Raw genomic sequence first — 15320 nt, 5'->3', positions numbered from 1 at the left:
TAGTTCTAGGATCCATTTTGAGTTAACTTTCATATATGGTGTGAGGTTTTAAAGTCCCATTTTATCGCATAAAGATATCCAAGTTTTTCATCTGTTCAAGGATTATGCTCTATCTCCAGTGAACTGCATTTGCACTTTTAAAAAAAAAACCAGTTGTCTGTGTACACACGGGTCAATTCTGGACTCTAGTCTGTTCCTTTGATCTGTTTGTCTTTATGCCAACACATACTGTCTGGATTAGCCTTGAAGTCAGGCAGTGCTGGTCCTCTAGCTTTGTTCTTTTTCAGGTGAACTTTGGCTATTCTAAAGCCTTTGTATTTCCAACAAATTTTAGAATGAGTTTGTCAATTTCTATTAAAAAAAACCCTGCTGTGATATCAACGGGGACCACGATGAACATACAGATCAGTCTGGGGAGGATGGACATCTCAACATTGAGTCCTCTAACCCATGAGCACCGTGTATCTCCCATTCACTTAGGTCTTATTTAATTTCTTGCAGTAATTGTACTAGTTTTCTGTGGTTGCTGTCACAAACTACCACAAACTTAGTGACTTAAAACAATAGTAGTTTATTTTCGTACAGTCTGGAGGGCAGTAGTTCTAAATGAGTCTCGCAGTGTGAGACTGGGGTGTCAGCAGGGCCTCCTCCATTCACAGGCAGGGGCACCATCGTTCCTCACCTGGTCCAGCTTCTGGAGGCTGCCAGCATCCCTCGCCCTCCCTGGTTCACAGTCCCTCTCCTGTCTTCACAGCCAGCAGCTTGGTGCCTCCTCGTCTTTCTGGGTCAAATCTCCTTTGCCCCTCTTATAAGGACACTTATGACGGCATTTAGGTCCCACCTGGGTAACCCAGGACAATCTCCCTGTCTCAAAGTCCTCAATCACATCTGCAAAGACCCTTTTTCCATTTAAGGTAACATTTCCAGTGCGCCCACCCCCCTCAAATGTTTGCAAACATTTTTGGTGGTTACACCTGGGTGAGGTGGGGTGGGAGGATGGGAGGAATACTCCCGGTATCTAGTTGGGAAGGGAAATGAAATTTTAACTGTGATGAAACACACTACACCCTCAAGACGCTACAATTGAAAAGACTGACAACACCAAGTGAAAATTGTACACACTGCAGGAGGGGCGGTGAGACAGAACCACTTTGCAAAGCAGCTAAGCAGATGCTCAGACCCTCTGCACAACCAGCCACACCACTCCTGGGCACACGCCACACAAAGCTTGTCCACGAATGTTCCAATGTTTGTCTGCACAACAGACAAAAACTGTTTGAACCCAAACGTTCATCAACGACGCATGGCTGGACACTGAGGGGCAGCCGCAATGGACGCACCCCAGCAAACAGATAAGCTGCTGATATGCATGCAACTCAGGTGAACGTCAGGGAAGAGCAGCCACCACAATTTCATTTGTGTGGAACCCTAAAAATGGGAATTCTAATCACTGGCAACAGAGATCAGGTCAGCGGTGCCTGCGGCTGAGGTGCAAAGATACAAACTTTAAAAATCTTTAACAAAATCTTTGCTGCCACCAAGGAAGCTGCCAGCACGAGTGTCCTGAAGCCATCAGTGCAGTTCTGAGACGCGTGACTCCCAGCATCCCAGCATCTGGGTACTTGGGGGGCGGCGGGGGGCGGCGGAGGGCGTCCTGGAGGGTCCAGGAAACCAGGCCTATCACTGACAAATGCCACAGAAGGGACCCTGAGGCCCTCTGCACCCAGCATTTTCTAGCAAATACAAAACATCGGTCCCAAGAAACGTGCTCCATAACTTCCCCTGACTGTCAGAAAAAAGCTGATTTCACACTGTTATTTGGAAACCATTACAAAGCAAAACTGAGCTTCCTGTTTTCAATGCTTACTTGCCAAAACCCCAGATGTGTTTTCTAGCGAGTGACTCTGCAGCTGCACACCTGATTTCCAGCTGTTTCCCCCGGTTATGGGACTGACCAGAGAAAACAGACCCAGTCCCCAGGCACACAGGCGCATGAAATGAGGCTGTGAGTGTAAAATGCACATCAGATTTTGAAGACTTATGAAAAAAAGAACGTAAAATATCTCGATATTTTCATATTGATCACATGTTGGAAGGATAACAGTTTGTATATACTAAATAAAATATTACTATAATTAAATTCATCTGCTTGTTTTACCTTTTTAGTGTTAACTATTAAAATTTTTAAAGATTATATTTTGGCTTGCATTTGTGGCTCATGTCATATTTCTTTCTTTTTTTTTTTTAATTCAAGTATAGTTGATTCACAATGTTGTGTCAATTTCTGCTGTATCACATCATATTTCTAAGTATCTGTCCCCAAACAATTCAATCTGTTCTTTAGTGGTACAGACCCATGAAGCAGGAGGAAATGCACAGAAATGGCAAAGGCTTAGTTCAGACAACGGGCGGCTCCGGTGAGAAGGAAGGGGTTTAGTCAGCGAAGATCCAGGCCTTCACCAGAACTGGCTGAGGGTCGGGCCTTGGGTGGCTGTGGACTCCATGAACACAAGCCCGCCCCCCTGCGCTGCTTACTGCTTTGTCAGGACCTCCAATACTTGGAGATTAAAACAACGCACTTCTAAATTTCCATGGGTCGAAGAGAAAAAAACCCCAAGAAACTCAGAAAAGATTTTAGGCCAAAAAGAAAGGAACAACACATCAAAATCGTGGAATGCAGCCAGAACAACATTTAAAGAAAATTTTATAGTTTGAAATGCTTATATTAGAAAAGAAGGTCTCAAACCAATGATCTAAGCTTCCACCTTAAGAGAGGAAAAGAGCAAAGTAAACAGAAGAAAGGACATAATAGATACAAGAGCAGAAATCCATGAAACAGAAAATGAACAAATCAAGAATAACCAAAAGCTTATTCTTCAAAAAAAAAAAAACCCAATAATATGGACAAATCTCTAACTTACATATGATCAAAATAAAAGATAAAAGACACAAATGATCAGTATGAGGAATAAAAGAACCTAAGTCACTCTATAACCTACAGACATTAATAGCATAGTAAAGGAACATTATTAAGTTTATGCCAATAAATTCAATGACCAGATAAAATGGACAAATTCTCAGCTGCTCCAGCCAAGCAGACCAGGTGCCTGATCTGGGGGGAAAGGCACCACAGATACCCCCAGCCCTGGTCCCCAGCCCACCGCAAGCCCAAGAGACTCACCTGCCCACGTAATCCACAAACCATTACCAATGACAAGTTGTTCTAAGCCGTAAGTTTGGAGTCGCTGGTTAAGCAGCAGTACATAAGTAGAACCAACGTGTGTGTGTGTTGGGTGGCCTAAGTGGTGGAAATACCACGACCAGAAGGTAAGAGAAGTTAGAAGTGCCACAGGCAGCCCTGCCCCATCCAGGGCTGGTGTGGAGGGAGGGGAGGAAGAGAGTCACCCCCAGAGCTGGGTAGTGGGGCATAGCACTCAGGGCCGGAGTCCTCTGTAGCTGCCGTTGGGCACCCCCTACGCCCCCAGAAAGGTCACGGGGCTGGAGATGCCTAGGGCCCCACGAACCCCACATCCAGAACGAGGGCTCCCGCGGAGCAGCTGTCAGCCGAGCAGCAAAGGTTTGGGCCTGTTTCCTCCAGTTTTGTGGCTGAGCCATCATAGCGGCGGGACCTGGAGAGCCCTCCACGGGTCAGGCGTGTTGTTCGTGGGCTGCACGCTGGCCCCAAAGGGACAGTCCCCGAGGCCCAGAGCAGGCCTCCCCCGTCCTGCCAGCTCCGGCGCCCGCGTGCACATCGGTCACTTTGCTGTGTTCTCCGTAGTGTCTCTCCCCACAAGGAGGGGCCTGTGCACCTTCTCATCTGACCTTCAGACTGAACCCAGGGAAACCTCCACGTCCTGGAAACGTTTTCCACTTTCAGTTCCAGCGTTGGGCCGATGGAAGGAATCATTCGAAGTTCCAGAGAGATTTGCCAGCAGCTCTTTCAGAAAAGGCACCAAGGCTTCCAGCGTGTGAATATTCAACAGCTGTTGAGGACGCTGCCGGGAAGTGTTCTCACGTGTGGTTCGTTCAAGGAACCCAAGTGTCAGGCCTACACAGACGCACACTTGGTAAAATAAATGTTTGTTACGAGACAGCACGCTGGCCTGCGATGGCCTCCATCCCGTAGGCCCTGGCAGGAAAGGTCCCAGAAGGGCATCAGGCTGTCTGAATCACTGAACTTTCTGGAAGTATTGCAGGACAGAGGATCACGGGCTCAGGCACCCCTTTACTCACAAGCCATCACATGAGAATTGGTTACACATGGCCTAGGGAAGCCGTCGGATTCATCAACCCTTCTCACCCATGCTTATGCATCATCATTTTATTTCACTGAGTCATTCCAGCACCAGGAACCAGGCCCACCTGCTCTTTCTGAATCTATGGAGGAAATGGACAGAGGGTAGATTTAATGCTTTAATACGATACTCTTCTCTGGAAGAAAAAGATGACTGCCAGGGTTTGGAATCTTGCTCCCAAATGAACTGAATAACACACATTAATAATATTTCAGATAGACCTTAAAATCCCAAATCCTAATCAGAGAGAACAGGAAGAGAAGGCCCACGTCCATTCCCAGATATGCGGTCAGTGTGTCCCCACGGGACTAAAGCACTAAAAAGTAACATACTAAGTGGGATTAAGAAAGAAAACACTACAGCCTACAATGGGCAGGCTACAGCATTGGGCACAATTTTTTAAATACTTTGGGGACTTCCCTGGTGGCGCAGTGGTTAAGACTCTGCGCTCTCAATGCAGGGGGCCCAGGTTCAATTCCTGGTCAGGGAACTAGATCCCACACGCATGCCGCAACTAAGAGTTCACATGTCACAACTAAGGAGCCAGCGAGCCGCACTAAGGAGCTCGCGAGCCACAATTAAAGAGCCCACGAGCCACAACTAAGGAGCCTGCCTGCCGCAACTAAGACCTGGTGCAACCAAATAAAGAAAAAAATAAAAAGAAAACAAAATAAAATATTTTGAGTAGAAAATCAATACTGACTTGACATAAAAGTCAAGTCTGAGAACAAAATGCACAACACTCAGGTTTCCCCCTAAAATGAGAGAGAAACCAAGGGTTTACAGCAGGTTTAGAAGCAGCTTCATGTCCCGAGAACCGCACGTGGTGCCGTGTCGACCACGACACCCCACGTGTCCTCACACCTCTCCGTGCTCTGCGGCCTCTCGGCCTCATGATGTCCCCCCAAGGGGTGGGGGCTCTGCCAGCCCACCTCCTGCATGGGTGACACAGAGCACATGTGTGCCATCCACACAAGCAATGCAGGACAGGGACGCCTTGGCCAAGAGCTCCACGTGGGCAGTTCTGCCCACAGGACGCTGGGCTGCAGGGCCAGCATTTTAGTTCACATGCATCCATACTCATCCCACATGGATGGAGCCCGATTTACATTTGGTAAATGTAAAATCCTGGTTCTAGAAACATCTGCTGAGCCACTTACGACGTTGATGCAGCCAGTGGTGGAGGAAAGGATCTGGCGGCTTGACTGGTTTTCACTGGCAGGTGAGGGTCTGGCCTGGCGACCTGCAGGCACACACTGCCCAGGCCAGCTGCCGACCTGCCCAGGTGGTGGGACCTGAGGGGGTGCTCACAGCTGGTTCCAGCTGCTGCAGAACAACTCCTTCATTTTGCTCCCAACTTGGGGGTGGATTTGGGACGGGCAGCACCCATGTGGCTCCCTCGCCTACTGAGCGGCCAGTGCTGGCCCTGAGAACCACCTCTCAGATTTCCTGGGGCCTAGTGCTGCCGTCTAGGCCCAGTGGTCCAGCCCACGTCTGGGCCAGGAGGCGCCTCTGGCCCAGGGCCCATCCCTTCTTCACGTCGGAAGGTCCAAGTCACCCCACGAGGCGGCCGGTGTGCCCAGCACCACCCGAACTCCTAGCTGTTTGCACTTCCATGGCTGGGTGGGGCGTGTCTGTCCTGTTTTCCTTCTAACCACAGTGCCCAGTGGCGTCCCACTCGCCACAGGGCTCAGAGAGTGGCCAGTGGGTGATCGGGTGAGCGCCAGAGAGTGGGACCCACCTGAGGGAATCAGGCTTGTGCACATGCTCTGCTCACACGCGTGCAGGTACACATGGCCGCGAGCATCCACCGTGATGCGAAAGCAGTGGGTGGACACTCTGTGAGGGGCTGACTGCACCAAGAGAGCCCCGAGTGCATGGGGAGAGGTGGACGCAGCGTCCTGGGCAGGATACACACACTCGTTTCAACTGGAGTCCCCAGGTAGGGGCAGCCCGGTGCCTGTCAGTTGTGCCTCGCCATCCCACCCTTGGCTCTGCAGGCCCTGGGCCCCCAGAGACCACGTGACGAGGCCACGAGGAGTCAGAGGTCCCAAAGACCTCTCTAGGTCAGACTCAGCTGTGGGATGCTAGAGGTCAGAGCATTGCACACTGACCCACCCGTAGGGGTGGGAGGCCTGGGAGAGTCTCTGGGCCAGCCAGAGGGGCGGGGTCCGCAGGGGGACGTGTCCTGCACCAAGGCTGTGAAAAGGCCCTAAATCTGGGGGCGACGGGCAGCAGCCAGGACCCCCCAGCGCCCGCTGCCCGTGTGTATGAGAGGCAGGTGGGGCCCAGCGAGGGGACGGCAGCACTGCCACACCTCCTGCCTCTCCTGGCTCTGCCTGTAGGGGCCCCACTTGTGCCGGCCGGGCCCTCAGCGGGAGGATGCTGGGGGACGTGGACCATGGGGCAGGAGCAGGCCTCCGCCGCCCTGCAGACCACGGGCTGTCGCCACCCTACACCGGCACCACCAGGAGGTTCCGCGCTGCCCTGACGGCCACCCCTCCTCAGCCTGACGGCTCACTTGTCGACCGCATTCTTGGGTGGACTTGACGTGGGCACAACCCAGCGCCTGAAACAGCTCTTTAACTTGGCAGATGCCAGAGATCCTGTGGCAGCAGTAGGCACACTGAGCCAGGTGGACCCCGACTCCCAGCCTCCTAGTAACGGGTGCCAAGGGCACTGCTCTCCCTGAAGCCGGCTCAGTGCGTAGTGCCCCCGTGGCCCAGCTGGCTGCCAGCCACCCAACACTGAGTCAATGATGATGATAAAAAGACAATGTCAGGAAAAGCCCTCCTGTCATTATTTGAGGAAATTATTAAACTAACCCCAGGGAAAAATTATCCTTTTCATTACATTAAGCTCAAGCTGCACCCACCCTTGGGGAGTTGCCCTCAGGGGGACAGGAGCCCCTCCTCTAGAAATGCCAGGGTTACACCATGTCCCTGGGGGTGGCAAAGCTGGTGAACCTCTGACGTGGGGAAACAGAAGTGCCATCCCTCCAGCTGGGTGTGTGGGTCATGGTCCAGCATCCCCGTGGAGCCACCTGGGGCTGGCCTTGGGCTGGCTCCTTCCCTGCCCTGTCTGCTTCCCCCACCTCCTTCTGGTCTTGAGCTCTGCTTTGGGGAACCCAACCCAAGTCACCCCTGTGTATTATAGGTAGGAGAGGATGGGCGGGGGCACAGGGGGCTTAGCAATGACCAGGACCGGTGGAGGGAGGCTAGAGAGACATGTCTGTTCCAGGGGTGCTGCTGGCAGAGGTGGGGCACCCACACCCTGGGCGCTGGGGCCGCAGAGGGTGGTGGGTGTCAAAGATGGTGACTTTGCCCTGGATATGGTGAGCTTGAGGGGGAGGTCACTCCCAGCAAGGACCTGGACAGTGGGCTCCACCCCGAGTCCTGGGCAATCTCCTTAACTTCCCCCGCTGTTTCCTTGTAACAGTACTGACCTCAGGGGGGTCAGGAGCTGCACAGTCAATAGGCGTGAGGCATCTGGAACAATCATGGGCTCACGCTGCTTGATGGGCATGACCTGGACCTCCCCAACCACGGGATCGAGGTGGGCAGTCCCACGGCCCCCATCTGCCCTCTCCGACGGTCCACACCCACCCTCTGCTCACCTCCCACCGTCCTCAGAACAAGAAGTGCCCAGGCTGGGGCCGCTGCCCCCGCCCGCACCACCTCACCCCACGTCCGGGTTTCATGCCCGCACCACCTCACCCCACGTCCGGGTTTCATGCCGTTGGGGCAGCTGTGGCCCCTCCTCCCAACCTTTAGGAGCAGTTGGGTTGCGTGGTTACAAACAGGCCACATTCCACTGCCCTCTCTGCAGTCCTGGTGGTCCTGCCCCGGGGCCTCCCGTCTGTCCTCCAACCACACTGCAGGCTTTTGGGAGAAGAGAAGGGAGAGGGTGATGGGCTGCGTCAGGACCCCTCCTCTGGGACCCCTCCTCTAGGACTTGTTGTTGCATAAGGATCTTCTTGGCTCTGTGCTTTGATCTTCAAATTCCCTCTTCAACCTCCCTTTGGGGGAGGGGAGGAGGGTGGGGGAAGGAGGAAGGTTTTTTCTGAATGTGCAACAAAGCCTCCCTCGGAGCCAGCTTTGCAGGGCAGTCCCCCCTCCACCACCGCAGTGACATGGAGATTTCCTTAACACCCAATTTACACAGAATCAGTTCAGATTATACGTAATTGCTGAGAGCAGAACACCTATAATTTTTCGGAGCTGCTCCTTCCCAGACATTTGTTAAAGCTTCATACTTTCTCGGTCTTACTGACTCCCCACCTCACCCCACCTCCCACCCCAATCCTATTTGAACAAGACAGAACAGTTTCCAAAGCATTTCGTAATGTTTCTCTCACTCTACAAAGAACAAAGAAAGGGGCCTCCGTCCCCACCCGCCACTCCCAGGGCACCTCTCGGCCTTCATGCCTCTCACTGAGCTTCGCTGGGGCCGCAAACCCCGAGGGGCTCAGTGTTTCTCAGGCTGCACTTGCTGTTCCTCACTCTCACCTCTTTCCCATGAACTGGCATCTCCTCCAATAAACATCTCACCCTGAATGATCCTTAACCACATCTGGGGACATTCTGGCTCCAATCACAGCTCCAACAGAAAGGGCCCCAGACTTCCTCACTCTGGCCTGGCTGCACCCTTGGTCGTGCTGAAGGTCATCTGACTCAGAGCCCCAGCACCCCGTGCAGAGACTCAGACCCATTGGTGCTCCAGCAGGGGCAGCAGGAGGCCTCTCCAGCTCTCTGCTTCCTCTCTTCCTTCTCCAATCAAGACTCAGAGAAATCAAATGCAATGCTTAAGCAAGAACTTTTTATCATGAACTCCCCAGGACTGGAGGTTTTTAAAAAATCAATTAAATGTAGAATTAAATAAGACAAGCCATATTAGAAAACCTTCCCTAAAATGAGAGAATGTCCAGAAGACACATTCATGATTGTTCTCTTTAAAATATTTACCCTAAATCATTAAACATTTTTTCTTTTAAAGAAATACATATTTGATTCAAGTAGTATAAAATACAACGAACGATCCCCCAGAAGTTAGTTATTGAAAAAAAGAAATACATGGGGTTTTGCATATCAGGGACAGGAGAAGGGAAGTGAACACTCCGGACCCCGCACACTTGGACTTGAATACACATTTTCCCAAAGAAAATATACAAATGGCCAATAAGCATACAAAAAGATGCTCAACATCACTAATCATTAGGGAAATGCCAATCAAAACCATGAGATACCACCTCACACCTGTGAGAATGGCTACTATCAAAAATAAACAAACAAAAACAAAAGCAAAACCAGAAAACAGTAAGTATTGACAAGGATGTAGAGAAATTAGAATCCTCTTACATTGCTGGTAGAAGTGTAAAACAGTGCAGCTGCTATTCCTCAAAACGTTAAACATAAAATGATCCTACAATTCCATTCCTGGGTATATACCCCAAAGAATCAGAGATAGGGACTCAAACAGACAATGTAGGGCAATATTCACAGCAGCATTAGCCACAATAGCCAAAAGGTGGAAATAACCCAGTGGCCATGAAAATGTGAACGGACAAACAAAATGTGGTATAAACAGTACATAGACACGATGGAATATTATTCAGCCACGAAGAGGAATGAAATTGTGACACACACCAGGCACTGCCATAACCCTGCATTATCTGAAAGGACAACGGGAACAAAAGAATAAAAACGGAACAAAAAAGAGCAAAGAAAGTATAAGTTTGGTGGTCACTTCTTTTGGTCCCGTCAGAACAATGCAATTATTTTCAAAATCCAAAGAGAAGTTGGCTCATCACGATGGTTTCTTTCAAGCTTTCCTTTGTTCCTACTTCCAACAGTCACCCATGACTTAAGACACCAGCAGCCTCCTGCCACCTATGGCTGAGGGGCTGCATCCTACCTTTGCCTTAATACTCACATGAACGCCCACATGAACTTCCTGAGAATACAGGACGCTGGCTTCCACTGGACTGGGGCCGCCAGATGAACTACAGCAAATGAACTGTGATGAGAATGTCCCCGTTTGCTTCAAGGGTCCCTGCCTGCGTGATTCTCCAGACCAGACTACATCTGACTCCAATGAGCAGTTTACGTTCATTATTTTTTTTTTTAATAAATTTTTATTTATTTTTTTGGCTGCGTTGGGTCTTGCTGTGCGCAGGCTTTCTCTAGTTGCGGCGAGCGGGGGCTACTCTTTGTTGTAGTGTGCGGGCTTCTCATTGCAGTGGCTTCTCTTGTTGCGGAGCACGGGCTCTAGGCGTGCGGGCTTCAGTAGTTGCAGCACATGGGCTCAGTAGTTGCAGCACGTGGACTCAGTAGTTGTGGCACATGGGCTTAGTTACCCCACAGCATGTGGGATCTTCCTGGACCAGGGATCGAACCCGTGTCCCCTGCATTGGCAGGAGGATTCTTAACCACTGTGCCACCAGGGAAGTCCCTATACTCATACTTTACCTCCAGTAAATTGCACATGGGATATGGCCACTCAACACACAGCTGACACCTAAGACAGCTTCCTTCTTAACGAGGAGGCCAGGATAAGAATGAATCACAGATTCACGGGACCGGGAGTTTCGCCGGCACATTCTAGCAGGTACCACGGTGGGCTTGGCTCCCTCCAGCACCTTTGTACGCCCCGGTGGAGGCTGGCTTGCTCCAGGTTATCCCCTTTAATCAGTTAAATGACTCAGACATGAGCTGTGATCTTTCTTTTCCCCAGGACTGTCCTTTCCATTACCGAAGTTCAATAGTATCAGCTACAGTTACTGTAGCATCAGAACCAGAGTCCGGATGGCATTATCTGCTTCCTGCTCTCCTCACATGGGCTGGGCCGGCCACATGAACAATTTAAGCTAAAGCACATGAAGAAAGAGAAACGTGTCTGCTGAGTAAACTCTTGTGTTTCTTTAAATGGTGTGTGTGGGGCAAGTTGAGGGGTGGGAGGAGCTTATATACTTTTTAAATTTCAAAGAAAACGGTTTCCTTAGGAAATATTTCCATCTACCTCTGCCATACAACTTGCATGCAAGTCACAGATTACTGCACAGGTGTTCAGTGATTCCAAATGCCAGTGACCAGACCCCAGGCTTCCAGGAGAGACCCTGTGTGGGGCTGGGACTGTGTCTGACCCTCCCTCCCTCTGGTCCTCAAGGTGAGGCCCCGAGGACCTGTTGGACACGCACACCCTGGCCCACCCGAGCTGCTGACCCTGGCCATGATCTGGGTGAGAGGCTCTGAGGGTGAGAAGAAACAGAACTAAACCCTGATCTAATCTGCTGCGTCTTCTTTCTTGTGAAAGAGAGAGAGAGAGCCACGCAAAAACGACATGTCTAAGACGTTCAAGACGAATGTAAGAGATAAATGCCAAGGTGGTGAAAATAAGCAAATGGAAAGAGCAAACGCCTATAGGTCCAGCAATGCCCTTCGCCGCCAGCCCTCAATCTCCCTGAGAGCTTTCTGGGAAAGACAGAATGATCCCATAGTGACCGCAGACCACTTCCTGGCCCAGAGAACACACCTACTAAGGACATTACAGTCTGGTGCTGGCGAATTAGCCGCACCACTGCCTCACTTGGAGTCAGCAAACTTTTTCTGTAAAGGTCCAGGTGCTAACATTTTAGAGTCTGTGTCACAGGTACTCAGCTCTGCTACTGCAATGCAAAAGCAGTCCCAGACAACACGACATTAACAAATGGGCATGGCTGTGTGCCAATAAAACTTTATTTACAAAAACAGGCAGCAGAAGAGATTTGGCCCTCCAGCCAGTCTGCCAACCCCTGGTTTAAGTGGTAAGCAGCGGAGCATTGACTTTAAACAAAAATTGCTTCTTTGATTACTTAAACCTGGAATAGGCTAGTATCTCCCCTTCACCTCTCTTCCAACTGTAGGGTCTGTGATTAAATGCAGTACAGAGAGTTGCAGAAACAGTCCCCCAGAACTCAGAAATCCTGGAACCTAAATAAATAGATCCAAGAGGTGTAAAATGCTTTCATTGCTTTTTTCTATATTATCATATGTTTAGGTAAGTTACAGGTCATTTAGTCTTACTCAGATGACAGCACAGTGAGGGTGTGCAGGCCCCAGCAGAGGGCGCTCAGGCCGCAAGGAGGGAAGCTGCCCGCGGCCACAGGGGTGGGAAGAACTGGCCCATGGACAGCAGCGTCAAACCTGGCAGCTTACCACACAGCACCTGGGAACACAAACGCACCTTGCCAGCCAACTGTTCTGGGAGCTCCTTTTCCCCAGAAACACCCGGCGAGGCTGCGCAACTGGCAGGATGCGGAGCTGCGTCCTGGGCTGCCTCTGGCAGGTTGAAGGCACAGGGCGCAGGTCCCACCTCCCACCCCATCCCTCTGTCCCTCCAAGGAAGGGCCGCAACTGGCTCTGCCCCGCTCTACTCTGATATCCAATTGCGAGTTAGACATCTGTTCCCAGACACTGCAGATTTACAACCAACTAGACAGAGGATCAAACCTTTCACAGTGGAGCCAAACAGCCCCCCAAGATGCACGAAGGCCACCTGTCTGTGGTGAGGCAGTGGCTGTGGCCCTGGTTCTCAGAGGACCAAGGTGAGCTCCTCTAGCTCATGTTTGGGTGAGAAAAGGCAAGTTCTGAAGGGGCAGAAGGACCCTGGTTGGTGGGCAAGGTGACACAATGCTTCAGGTCACGAGGCCACCACTGGTGTCCTACTGTGAACACAGGTCATGGGTTTGGGTTGGGGGGGCGGTTCCAGCTGAAGAGAAACAGAATGGCCCATTAGTTCATTAGGACAGATAAGGAACACACACAGGTGAGCAGGAGGTGTGCACACAGGTGAGGGAAGGAGTGCACACAGGTTAGAGTGCAGGTGGGCTGAGGAGACCTCCCCAGGATCACCAAGCTTGCAGTTGCTAATGATTCCTTTTCATGGATTTTTGTCTCCTCTCACTCTTGAGGTGTCACTCCCTCTTCTGGTTTTGATATGTCACCAAGTGAATAATCAGATAATCTAGTTTCTTAAAACTTTGTTGTAAAGAAGGGGCTCCCAGGCAAGGCTCAGGGGCCATGCTGCTGTTCTGGGACCTGGGAGTTTGCTTTTGGGCTCTCCCCTTATCTTGCCACCAACAGAAAGTACACTTTGCAAAAATAAATTTTATGTAGCTCATACAAGTTCAAAATCTTCCAGTGTGCCTTGGGGAGTATACAGCACAAACTGAAACATTCCATAAGCTACTGGCCATACTTTACCCTGAACAGAGTCCACCTTGGTTCTCAAGAAAGGCACGTGAAAATATATGGATTCGGATGGATACTTTTCAGTACTTTTGGTGCTTTAAAAACACAAAAGTAAGGATAAGGGACTTAAATGGGCTCCGTTTTTTATTTAGAAAGGAGAAGCCCTTGAGTTAAAGAAAGAAAACGAAGCATTTAATGAAATTTATAGACCTCATTAGCTATATCTTACCAGGAAGTGATATGAATTCTTCTTAGAGAAAAAGAGCAAAATTTCTATGACTCATTTCCAGATTCCTGTGGTTTATTATCCTCATTTCTAAATTCTAATTTGTTGCAAGACTATCTTTAGACAGATAACACATTTTCCAGGATTCTGACATTTTAACACCCACACAGCAACAAAAGGAAACTTTGAAATGAAATCCCAAACCTATGGCTTCTGGATTTAATAAAGACACAGACATCAATACAAAGTTTCTTTACTCAATAGTACTTTTTGGAGAAAGTTGGTAAGTAACCACTTTTTCAACTAAAAGTTGCTAGTGTACCAGGGCTCTATAACAGATACTCCTTTTAAATGAGAAAGTGAAGAAAAACAGTACAGGTTAATCCACTTAAAAATATGTACTTTTGGGGCTTCCCTGGTGGCGCAGTGGTTGAGAGTCCGCCTGCCGATACAGGGGACATGGGTTCGTGCCCCGGTCCGGGAGGATCCCACATGCCACGGAGCGGCTGGACCCGTGAGCCATGGCCACTGGGCCTGCGTGTCCGGAGTCTGTGCTCCGCAACAGGAGAGGCCGCAACAGTGAGAAGCCTGCGTACCGCAAAAAAAAAAAAAAAGTACTTTTAAAATTTTATGCATGTTAACTGATTAGAATTAGGTGAAAACCATTGAGCTGTGAAGGACAAATTTTTAAGGGAAAGACACATGGAGCTGAATGAATATGTGAAATGGAATTGTCTGGTAGACCCAGGTGGGTTCTAACCGCCTGGCTGTAGAGACTCCACTTGGATGTACAGGAAAGGTCTTTCAAAGCAGCTACGACAGAGTAGACACAAGAATGGGGTCAGGGGCACGTGGGAGGCCCGGGCCCACGGGCAGGAAAGAACCCGTGATTCCACCTCATGTCCTGCCTTCTCAATCAGCCAAAGTTACCTTCACTTAGTTTTGCTAAATATCTTCAAATGCGTGGGTCACACAGATCCGTGGCGTCTGGTGGTAGCTGCTGAACCCTTTCATTTTACCAACAATGAAACTGAGCGCTGGCTGGAGGGAAGACAGAGGCCAGGGCCTCTGGGGCAGCAACCTGAGGGGGGCTGGGAGGGGGGCGCCTACTCCAGCAGGGACCCGGGGAGCAGGACACCAGTGGTTTTTCACCAGGGCCGCTGTTGGCCTGCAGTGTGGCCTGAGCCCTGGACCTCATGAGAGCCTCTTGGGTCAGCTGGCCCCTGCCCCCCTGTGGCTCCGACCCCACAGGGTGAGCCTCTGCCCTGTTGCCCCCAGGGGTGGGTGGGGGACACCTGCGTCCCTGCCCTGGCTCTCAGCCACTCAAGAGCATCCTATCAAACTCTCCTGCTTCTCCTGGGTCCTCGTCAACAGAGAAGGATCGTGTGGCTCCCCACGCAGATCACCAAGGTCGGCACTTCTGTCAGCCCGCTTTGGGGAGACTGCGGGCGGGTCAGGAAGCAGGGAGGTGGTGCGGCTGACCAAGACTGATGTCCCAGAGTGGACCTGCTGGCTTTGGGGGTGACTGCCTCAGGGTATAAGCTGAGGAACATGCTGCCAACAGCGAACGTT

The 15320-nt window shown here is 50.6% G+C and overlaps 1 protein-coding gene and 1 non-coding gene across 2 annotated transcripts in view; one reads left to right on the top strand and one right to left on the bottom strand.

The window, feature by feature from the left end:
• QTGAL (queuosine-tRNA galactosyltransferase) overlaps positions 1-15320 on the bottom strand; it is a 107348-nt gene that overhangs the window by 28019 nt on the left and 64009 nt on the right. The gene's annotated exons all lie outside the window — the stretch shown is intronic.
• TRNAE-CUC (transfer RNA glutamic acid (anticodon CUC)) lies at positions 4713-4785 on the top strand. Its single transcript has one exon. It is a non-coding gene; the product is annotated as a tRNA-Glu (tRNA).

Source organism: Lipotes vexillifer, unplaced genomic scaffold (genome assembly GCF_000442215.2).
Source record: "Lipotes vexillifer unplaced genomic scaffold, Lipotes_vexillifer_v1.1 scaffold299, whole genome shotgun sequence".
Taxonomy (NCBI): domain Eukaryota; kingdom Metazoa; phylum Chordata; class Mammalia; order Artiodactyla; family Lipotidae; genus Lipotes; species Lipotes vexillifer.
Note: the sequence above shows the minus strand (reverse complement) of the source record. Positions and strands in the feature narration are given on the sequence as shown.